Here is an 11,058-nt window from a genome sequence, read left to right on the forward strand (position 1 = left end):
TTGCTAGGGTTTTCTACTTCTCCTTAGGCATTTCACTCTTCTTTTTCTTCTCCAACAATCGTAGATTGAACTTGTTTATTTGTGTGCTCCAAATGAGGTCGAGTTGCTACCTATATATAGTGGTTGTTGGCTCCCAATTAGGCCGACTTTGTGGAGGAGGCCTAATTGACTCATTTTACATCAAAATATTTTTCTTTCTTGATAGATAAAGCCCAAGAAGGGTCTATTACATGAAGAACTACGACCCATGACATAAACCCTAGAAGCCTATAATTGAGGCTTTGACCTAAAAATAAATAAATAAAGCATGAAACCCATGTTAATAAATTATTTTTATTTTACGAACAAATTTCCTTTTTCTTTCTTTTGACAAATATATTACATCATGACTCAGGTACAATTATGAAGACCAACACTAGTTACATTCTTCAACACCATTCAATCCTCACCTATCTCTCATGATCTCAACATGATATCAGAACCAATGTGATCCTCCTTGACCTTCTTCACTATTGGTTAGGAATGTTTCTACGAATTTCATGTTGGTTTTGTAGAATTTGCAGACCTCACATGTGAAATGAAACCCCAACTTGAAGAATTTTTAGGCTAATTTCTCTCTCTAATGCACTTATTTAGCACATTGTTTCCATTTTAAGGATAGCAGCGCCCCAAAGATGTTATCTTTTTCCTTGGTGCAAGTTTTATTGTTTCCACTTGGTTGTTTTTTCAGGTATCAAATAAAATTTCAACCGAGGATTGTCCTTAACCTATTGAGTGTTGGGGCATTTTTTATCCTATAATGTTTGTTGGACAAGGGCACTGTATTTAGGGCAGTTTTAGCCCCTTTTATGCATAAAAATGGAAGAATTTATACACAATTTCGAATGCCTAGCTTTTAGGATTTCTTGTTGATTTATTTCACTCCTATTTTGGATCTCGAAGACATTTTCGCTGGTAGGACACACCTATGCATTGTTTCTACTAGGTGGTTTTTATTATAATAAGTATGTGCACAAGTGCCTTGGAAATATTTTATGGAAGAAGATCATGCCTTAGGTCCTAAAGAAAGATTGGACATTCCAAACACTCAAACAATCCTACAATACCTTGCCAAATCACTTTAAACAACTTACAAAATGTTTACAGTGATTAGGTAAATGGAATTGGCCATGAACCATTTTCCACATAAACTACAAATGAGCACACAAACTTACAAGTATGTAGATACTTAAAAATGCACATATATTTAGGAACATGCATGTGCATAGAAGTTTTAATCACTAATAATTGTTTATACAAATTTTCTTCCTCAATCGTCTATTTTAAAATAATCTCTCATCTTAAATTATAATTTATTTATATCTATAATATATTTTCATATCAATATAGTTTATTTATATCTATAATATATTTTATTATGATAATAATAATGTTTTTTTAATTAATATTATAAAATATAATATTTTAACTATTTTTTCTTTTAAAATTGTACCAAATTTTTATAAAATTATAAAAAATATATATTTTATAAATTATAAAAAATATATATTTTAACTAGTGATTCATCGTTACGGTTTCTCATAGTAAAAATGTGTTATAAACGTTTTTAAAATACGTAACGGGTCATTTTTTAAATTATGTTTAACTATGTCTTTCAAATCCACGTCATTTTCAAATCCAAATAAAGCTGTCATTCCAAATCCACGTCACTTGCTCGCATACAATTCGATCATAACTTACTTGATCATATTCCACGTCACTTACTCTAGGCCGATTTCAAAATTTAATACTCTACGGCTACATTGGGCTCTGTGCGCATTTGGCGGATTTGAAAGAAGGAAAAACTCGAATGCATTTGAAATCCGATATATCATTATTACATTTAGACGGCAAAAGAAAGGGAAATCGCACTTGCAAGCTTTGGCCGACAGACATAGGAAGATGAGTGGCCAGTATCGGCTTTCATGGCTGGGAGTTGGTGGGCAAGCTACGTTTCATGGCTGGGAGATGGTGTAGAGTATCTGCGTTTCGACTTGGCTGCTAAGTGGAGAAGGGCTGAAGAAATTAGGTAGTAGATAGAGTAAACATATTTTGGGTTTGTTGGAGAAGGGTTGAAGAAATTAGCTAGCAGAGTAGAACAGATTTTGGGTTTGTTGGAGAAAGGTTGAAGAAATTAGGTAGTAGAGTAGAATTTTGTGTTTTAGAATTTGGATTTTAATACTGTATTTTCTTTTCTTTTTGGAGCATGGCCATGCTTATTTGTTTATACTTTGAATTTTGCTTGTGCATTTTTGTTTATACTTTGAATTTTGCTTGTCCATTTTAGTTTTTTATTTATTTATTTTGTTTTTGTTTTGAAAATGGTATGTTATTCTGGATTTGGTTGTTTGCTGTTTATTTGGTTGTTTGCTGCTTATTTGGTTCTGCGTTCTGGCTTGAGAGGTGAACACTGGTTGGTTGGGGGGTTAAGAGGGTTGATTGGGAGAGTGAGGCTGCCAAGAAGCCAAGAATATAAGATGGGATGACTGATTTAATGGTGAAAATTGAGAAGGTATATATTATTTTATTTGTTATTTTAAAATTTTGATAGTAATAGGTTATTATCTGAATTTTTAAGTCAATATGTATTGCATTGTTTACTGAATATATACGAGTATTTTGTAGGACATTTTATCCTGTTTTTTTTTTTTTCTTTGGGTTAATTGTTCTGTTCCCTTTTTCAAGTGCAGAGGAAGGAAGAACTATACTACCAGGAAGGAAGAATTATACCACCAGTTAATAGTGGTGGAAAAACACAGATGCTGTGTAAATTCTAGATTGCAGGTGAGCATTAACTTTTGGTTTCTCTCCTATTTAATTAATTTCTAATTAAATTTTAATGAGGAAAGTTAGGTGTACTTAATACTATTAGGGTTTAGATACATACACACTATGCATGCATGCAAGGGTTGGGAAAATTTTCATAATCTTTCATGTTTTTTTTTTGGGTTATTCAATGTCTTTGGATTTTATTTTTTGTACTGGTTATTATAGGGTTTCATTATTGAGTATTGTTTGTCAAAGTTCAATATATTGATGTTGAGTAGTGCAGCATAAAACCCTCTGATCCTTGAATCTAAGGAAGAATTTGGGGTTTCTAGAATTTTTCTTTTAGAAACTGTTTGTAGAACATTTTATCTTGTTGTCTTTTTCTTTGGATTAACTTGTCCTGTTTCCTTGAGGAAGGAAGCATTATATGATCAGGAAGGAAGAATTATACCACCACCAGATGCTGTGTATTTTTTAGATTGCAGGTGGGCATTAACTTTTGGTTCTCTCATATCTGATTAATTTTTAATGAGGGTAGGGTAGGCTTACTTAGCAAGCTTAGGGTTTAGATCCAAACACACTATGCATGTAAGGGTTCTTCCTTCAGGTAATAGTTCATTATCTGAGTTTTTAAATCAAAATGTAGCTCATGGATAGGTTACTTTGTAGAACATTTTATCCTGTTTTCTTTTTGCGTTAACTTGTGGTGTTTCCTCTTTAAGTGCAGAGTATGGAAAAGCTATACGAGGAAGGGAGAATTAGAGCACGAGTTAATAGTGGTGAAAAACACACATGCTGTTTATTTTTAGATTGAAGGTGAGCATTAACTTTTGGTTTCCGGCAATATTTAAATAATTTTTAACCAGGGAAAGATGTAATTATTCAGTTTACTGTTTAGATACATACTGGTGTGGAAAAATTTAGTAGTCTTTGATTTTTTTTGGGTTATTCAATGTCTTTAGATTTTATTTTTTGTAATGGTTATCATAGGGTTTTATTCTGGAGTATTGTTTATCAAATTTCAATATATTGATACTCAGTAGTGCCTGCATAAAACCCCTCTGATGCTTAAATCTGAAGAAGAATTTGGGATTTCTAGAATTTTTCTTATAGGAATTGTTCACATATGTTTAATATGTGAGTAAAATTTAATTTCAATTTTATTATAATTATTTTCCTCCTTGCATGTTGCAAATAGATTTTGGTTTTTGGTCATTGAATGTCTTTTTATCCACAGATTTTATTTTTTGTACTGGTTGTCATAGGTTTTATTCATGAGTATTGTTTGTCAAAGTTCAATATATTGATGTGGAGTAGTGCCATCATAAGACCCTCTGATTCTTAAATTTGAAGAAGAATTTGGGGTTTCTAGAAATTCTGTTTTAGGAACTATTTGCAAATGTTCAATATGTGGGTAAAATTTTATTTCAATTTTATTATAATTTTTCTTAGTGCATGTTGCAAACAGATTTTGGTTATTGGACTTATTTTTATTTAGGCTAGAGACCCACAGTCCGCCATGTTTAGCTTATAAACTAACATATTATGGGGTGAGATCATTAACCATTCAGTGACCTGTAACAGTCAATTTGTGCTAGGGTAAACCTTCTAATAATGAAACTTAAAGAAAATTCTGGGTTTCCAGAATTTTCTTTTTAGTTACTGTTTGTAGAAGTTCAATACTTGAGCTAAATTTTATTCCAGTTCTATTATAATTCTTTTATCTCAGACATTTTGCATATAGAATTTGGTCATTGGAGGTTCCCTATTTAGCTAAGCAACCCACAATCCATGCCATCTTGAACTTATAAAGTAACACACATTTGGGGTGAGATTATTAATCAATCAATGACTGGCAACAACCATATTCATCAATCTCCATTCGTTATTTTTCTTAACCAGCTTGAACAAAGTGGCTTTAGGGATGATGGATAGACTTACTAGTTTGGGAGAAACAGTGCTCCTATGCCATCCAAGATGGATGAAATGAGACCTGCCTAGTCAAGCTTGCATTAGATGGAAACACACCACCTATGTGAAAACACATTGAAGCAAGACTTGTATGAAGACATTTGGATTCAGCAAGACCCCATTATGTAAGCAAACACTTGAATCAGGACCTATTTAGAAAATTATGGTTTCTCAAATGTGTCCTTACCTATCTAAGTGTAAGCAAGTAGCATGGGATGAACTAACAATAGGTGTGCTAGGGGTGACCTAACCTAGCTAAGGAAACAAGGTTCAAATACTTAGCAGGGGTTAGCACCTCTGTTTAGTCTTACTCTAAGAAAATCGTAGGTATGTGAATTTTTCTAACGAGTAGTTCAGGGTAGGCTCATTCCTTTTATTCTACAGAACATTAACTCGAAGCAGATTCACCTATCTTTGTCCAAAATCAATACCTACGTTATGGTTTGGAAAAAGAAATATAGTTCCTACATTTTCCTTCATATTAAGTATACTGCGAACATTTTTGTAGCCAAGGCCCATAAAAATGCCTTTTATATTTTTCAATTTAAGAGAGTACTACCCTAGTCTTTAAGCATTGCATTCCTATGCATATTGATCTTATATGGAGGGAACCCAACTCTTGTGTTTCTAGTGTGTTTATTTATGTCAGTGACTGCTAAAATTAGAGAGTAAGAATGGAGTATCTTGTATTGATTGATAATCTTCCTTTAGGGACAGAAACAGTTGAGCCAAAGCAATTAACTTATCTCCCAAACATAAGAAAATATTTTGTAACATCAAAAAACTCCCAAACACAACAATCCATTTCTCTCCATTCAACAATATTACAAGATTTACCAGTTCATTTTTAATTATCCAATTCCATTCATATATCTTATACCCATAACAAATTCCATCTATCTATTTTTTCTTAAAGCAATGTGAGGGTTTACCCACAAGGAAGTGCCTGGTTATCCATTGATGAGTTTGCTCAGAAATGGATAACTTAAGGACATAACCCTCCTAAAAGGTAAAAGGTTAGTGCATGAAAGAGTTTACCAAAAAGAATCCATCTACATAGTCTTTTTCCCCCCTCCTATAATATCCAACCTTGGTAGATACCTCTTAGTCCATCTCTTGCTAAAGTGGACAAAGAGAATGTAAAAAGGTTTGCACTCTTTGAGCATTTTAATTCCACTATTTAAAATTTTGTGACCATAAAGTAACATAGTAGCCTTTAACATATAAGTTTATAACATACGTATGTAGGAATAAGACAAAGGGTCCCTTCAATGTGTTCACAGTTATAATATAGGAGCCTAATGTATATAGGGTGCATTCAGTTAGATTCCGTTAGTCTTTTAACTTTTTTTAATTGTTTTAAAATGTATCCTTAAACTTGCTTCAGGAATGAGCCAGTAAGGGACATTAAAGGTGTCAGAAATCAATGAGTAAGGTAGAAATTTAATTGATCTAAAATGTATCTTTAAGGCTACTTCATGAATGAACTAGTAAGGGATCTTAAAGGTGTCAAAAGTCTACCAGTAAGGTAGATGAAACATCGAGCCAGAAATAAGCATGGATTTAGGTGGATGATGCAACCCAGTAATTCGTTGTAACTCACCCTTTTGAACCTTTCCTTTAGCCTATCTTATGAGGTTATGGTGAGTTAGTATTATGAGCCATCAAACCAAGCTGTTGGGGTTAGTTTTCTACTTTTTGTCCCTTCTGTTGGGGTTCTCCCTTCAACTAAGAGAAATAAGTGTAGAAAGTAGAATGTCAATGAAATTGATCAACCTATGAAGCTATGATCAAGAGGGGTATTCTGGATGGGGAGGAAAGGGTGCAAGAGCAGCAGTCACATTTAGGTGAACCTGGCATTCTTGTTAGTTGGATGCCAATGGTGAGAAGATTTTTATTGCCATTATCACCTACCATGCACCCAATAATTAGGAATGGTGGGTTGACACATAGCTCTTAACCCATAACAGCCTTCTTAAAAATATAAATTTCGGTACTATATATGTGCAATTCTTATTAAAAAATCAGATTGCCTGAAAATGTTTACCCATTGCCCTAGTGTTGGTTCCTTTTGTAGTTTTGCAGCAAATAAACAACCCTCTCATCTTTTGCATATTCAGCTAATAATTTTTTCTGCATTCCAGTTCTACTTTAGATATGGCACATAGCTCAGATAACATAGCTAAGAAATCAGCTGAAGCATTATTTATGCACTTATATTGAATTTCAAAGTAAAAACCTTGTAGTTTACTTTCCAACTTCACCAAAATTCCACTAGGAAAATGAATATTCCAGAGTTTCATGCTTTATTTGGATTTTGAGGCGTTGTCCCAATAAATATGGCTTGAATTTTTCCATAACATGCATAAGGGTCAACATTTCCTTGTCATAGATGTATAACAACTGCTCCTTGTCAGTCAATTTCTACTTTGAAAAGCTATAGGCTGCTGATTTGCATGACCATAGTATTCATGTCAGTGCTCAAAGCATCATATTTCACTTAAAAAGTCTGAGAAATTTGGAAGTGCAAATAGAGGGCTGGGCCTTTTTCATGTGTCAGTAGCCCCCCTCTACAGTCTCCATCCATTTAAATTGATCCTTATTGGTAAGATCAGTGAGGTTTGTCATGATGCTTCCAAAGTGAGGTTTGTCATGATGCTTCCAAAGCCCTTGACAGAACTTCTTATATAAATTGCATATCAAGTTCTCTCAACTGAGCCACATTCTTGGGAGTTGGCCACTCAAGAAACATAGAGTGAAATTCAAAAAATAAAGAGTGAAACAGAGCCAGCCCTGGATGATTGAGAAAATTGTCAGGCCTCAGCTTCTTTGATCACCATTTGATAGGAAGCAAAACTAAACGATTTTCATTCTTAATATTTTGTGTTCTTTGCCACAATAATGTTGGGATAAATGGAAATATACTGAGAATTAATTTAGAAAAAAATAAGTTAGCAATGAAGTTATATGGTTTCACCTTGTGTACAAGCATTTAATAGATGCCTGCTTGAGTGTTACAGTTTGCATAGATAAGAAGGGACCCCTTCTGCAGCCTCCATCCATTTGAATCCATCCTTATTGGTAAGATTGGTTAGGTGTGCCATGATGCTTCCAAAACCCTTGACAAGTCTCCCTACATAAATCGCATATTCTGTTAATTTCTCTGAACCGAGTCACACTCCTGGGAGTTTGCTAGTCAAGGATTAAGGAATGAAATTTAAGAAATAAAGAATGAAACAAAGCCAGTGCTGGATGATTGAAAAAATTGTTAGGCTTCAGGTTCATTGTTCACAATTTTATAGGAAGCAAAACTAACTGTTTTTCATTTTAAGTATCTTGTGTCCTTTGCCACAATAATGTTGTGTTAAGTGGAAATATACTGAGAAAATCAATTGTAGACAAACTTAAGTTACTAATGAAGTCATTCAGTTTTGTTTTGTGTTACACGTATTTGATAGATACCCGAATGAGTGTTACAGTTTACATAGATAAGAAGGGAGACCTTTTGCAGCCTCCATCTATTTGAATGGATCCTTATTGGTAAGATTGGTTAGGTGTGCCCATGATGCTTCCAAAACCCTCGACAGACTCCCTATATAAATTTCATATTCTGTCAAGTTCTCTCAACCTAGTCACATTCCTGGGAGTTGGCTAGTCAAGGTTTAAGGATTGAAATTTAAGAAATAAAGAGTGAAACAAAGCCAGCCCTAGATGATTGAAAAAATTGTTAAGCTTCAGATTCATTGGTCACAATTTTATAGGAAGCAAAACTAACAGGTTTTTCATTTGAAGTATCTCGTGTCCTTTGCCACAATAATGTTGTGTTAAGTGGAAACATACTGAGAAAATCAATTGTAGACAAACCTAAGTTACCAATGACTGCTTGAGTGTTATAGTTTGCATAGACAAGAAGGTAGCCCCTTTGCGGCCTGCATACATTTAAATCTATCCTTATTGGTAAGATCAGTGAGTTGGGCCATGATGCTTCTAAAACCCTTGACAAACTTCCTATATAGATTGCATATTCTATTGAGTTCTCTCAACTGAGTCACATTCTTGGAAATAAAGAGTGAATCAGAGCAAGCCCTGGATGATTGAGAAAATTGTCAGGCTTCAGATTCCTTCATCACAATTTGATAGGAAGCATAACTAGCTATTTTTCACAAGTATAGTGTGTCCTCTGCCACAATATTGTTGGGATAAATGGAAAGATACTGAGAGAATCAATTGTAGACTAACTTAAGTTACTAATGAAGTCATTCAGTTTCACTTTCTGTTACAAGTATTTGATAGATGCCTGCTTGAGTGTTGCAGTTTGCATAGATAAGAAGGTAGCCCCTTTGAAGGGTCCACCCATTTAAGTTGATCCTTATTGGTACAATCAGTGAGGTGTTTGCCTTGATGCTTCCAAAACCCTTGACAAAATCAGTGACCATTTTGGCATCCACAAAAATGAAATTTTAAAGGCAGGACAATTATTCCAATTAAATGGACATTGGTTAAAACTTAAACCACATTAACACAAGATGTCAAGTAAATTCAGAACTTTGAAGCCAAAATACAATCGCTGAAAATGAAGACCTAACTTGCCACTTTCTATTACTTCAGTAATTTCGCCTTACATAAGCTAGATCTGGAGAAGAAATCTGTAACTGTGAACCTCGACGAACTGTAATAATTTGAGTACTAAAACCTAGATGAAAAAACTGAGAGCTGTGAACTAGACAGAGATAGAATTAAGTAACATAACATCATATGTACTATGTCTTCTATATATAAAGCCTCTCTTTCTTCTTGGAAACATACTAGCCTTAACGAAATAAACCAGATTTGGAGAAGAAATCTATAACTGTGAACCTCATTGAACTGTAATTCAAATTTGATTGCTAAAACCTAGATGAAACTGAGAGCTGTGAACTAGATCTGGAGAAGAAATCTGTAACTGTGAACCTCAGTAAACTGTAATTCAAATTTGAGTGCTAAAACCTAGATGAAACTGAGAGCTATGAACTAGACACAGATAGAATTAAGTAACACACATGATATGTACTATGTCTTCTATATATATAGTCCCTCTTTCTTCTTGGCCACATACTAACCGTAACGGTAAAGAAAGGTCATCAACTCCTGCATTCATAAAAAGTAGCAAGGGCAGGGGTACTCCAACGACCGGATTGGAGTTCTTATACATGTGAACAGCTTTGTCTCCGTCTGGATTAAAGACCCGCGTCAAATCAACAGTCTTATCTCCGTGGGTGTAGCCAAAAAGCTCAATGCTATATAAATTGCATATTCTGTAAAGTTCTCTCAACTGAGTCACATTCTTGGAAGTTGGCCAGTCAAGGAAGGAGTGAAATTCAAGAAATAAGGAGTGAAACAGAGCCCGCTCTGGATGGTTGAGAAAATTGTCAGGCTTCAGGTTCCTTAATCATAATTGATAGGAAGCAAAGCTAATGGTTTTCTTTTCTAAGTATCTTGCTTCTCTTGCCAACTTAAGAGAATCAATTTTAGACGAAGTCATTCGTTTTCACCTTTTGTTACAAGTATTTGAAAGATTTGCTTGCTTGAGTCTTACAGTTTGCACTGATAAAACGGTAGTCTCTTCCCAACCTAAGAGAATCAATTTTAGACGAACTTAAGTTACTAATGAAGTCATTCGTTTTCACCTTTTGTTACAAGTATTTAACAAAAAGATTAATTTTTATTATATATAATAGTTATTTGACTGTTACAAGTATTTGAAAGATTTGCTTGCTTGAGTGTTACAATGAATTAATTTTTATTATATATAATAGTTATTTGAGTGGAAATGATAGTTAATTATTGTTTTTTTGTTTTTATTATTATTTTTTTTAAGTAAATTTGTAATCAAAAATTTGTTTTCCCATTTTCTTATGAAACAGGTGTTAAACAAGTGGATGGGGAGAGAGCTTTTGACCAAAAGTGATAGAAGAGGATGGAATTGTCTTCGGAATTTCATGTGAGATTATTATAAAATTTATAATAGATTAATTTTTATTATTTATAATATTTATTTATTTTGAAATAGATATTAAAAAATATTCAACTAATTGTTTTTTTTTTTCAAATTTGTTAAACAGATGCAGAGTATTGTGACAGAAAGTAATATATGAGAAGGTAGATCAAATTTTCTCCCAATTTTGTTATTTATTATTTTAAAATAGGAGCATTATTAAAACTTTAATTTTCTGATGGTATGAAACAGAGATCAATACAAGAAGATCTTGCACAGCAGCAAGATGGGAAGTGCTTCACAAA

The 11,058-nt window shown here is 33.6% G+C and overlaps 1 long non-coding RNA gene across 8 annotated transcripts; it reads left to right on the forward strand.

Annotated features, from left to right (window-relative positions):
- Nucleotides 1-1,817: 1,817 nt before the first annotated feature.
- Nucleotides 1,818-10,762, forward strand: LOC149264861 (uncharacterized). 8 transcript variants are annotated; one of them, XR_016250251.1, is made up of 5 exons: nucleotides 1,818-2,551; nucleotides 2,725-2,823; nucleotides 3,226-3,293; nucleotides 3,536-3,624; nucleotides 10,683-10,762. It is a non-coding gene; the product is annotated as an uncharacterized LOC149264861 (long non-coding RNA). The 8 variants fall into 8 exon arrangements; XR_016250262.1 differs by having other exon boundaries at nucleotides 1,857-2,551; nucleotides 2,730-2,823; nucleotides 3,230-3,293; nucleotides 3,531-3,624; XR_016250258.1 differs by having other exon boundaries at nucleotides 1,870-2,551; nucleotides 2,730-2,823; nucleotides 3,222-3,293.
- The last annotated feature ends 296 nt before the right edge of the window (nucleotides 10,763-11,058 follow it).

The sequence above is a fragment of the Pinus tabuliformis genome, chromosome 6 (assembly GCF_031772625.1).
Source record: "Pinus tabuliformis cultivar Carrire ecotype Pingquan chromosome 6, CPIR1, whole genome shotgun sequence".
Taxonomy (NCBI): domain Eukaryota; kingdom Viridiplantae; phylum Streptophyta; class Pinopsida; order Pinales; family Pinaceae; genus Pinus; species Pinus tabuliformis.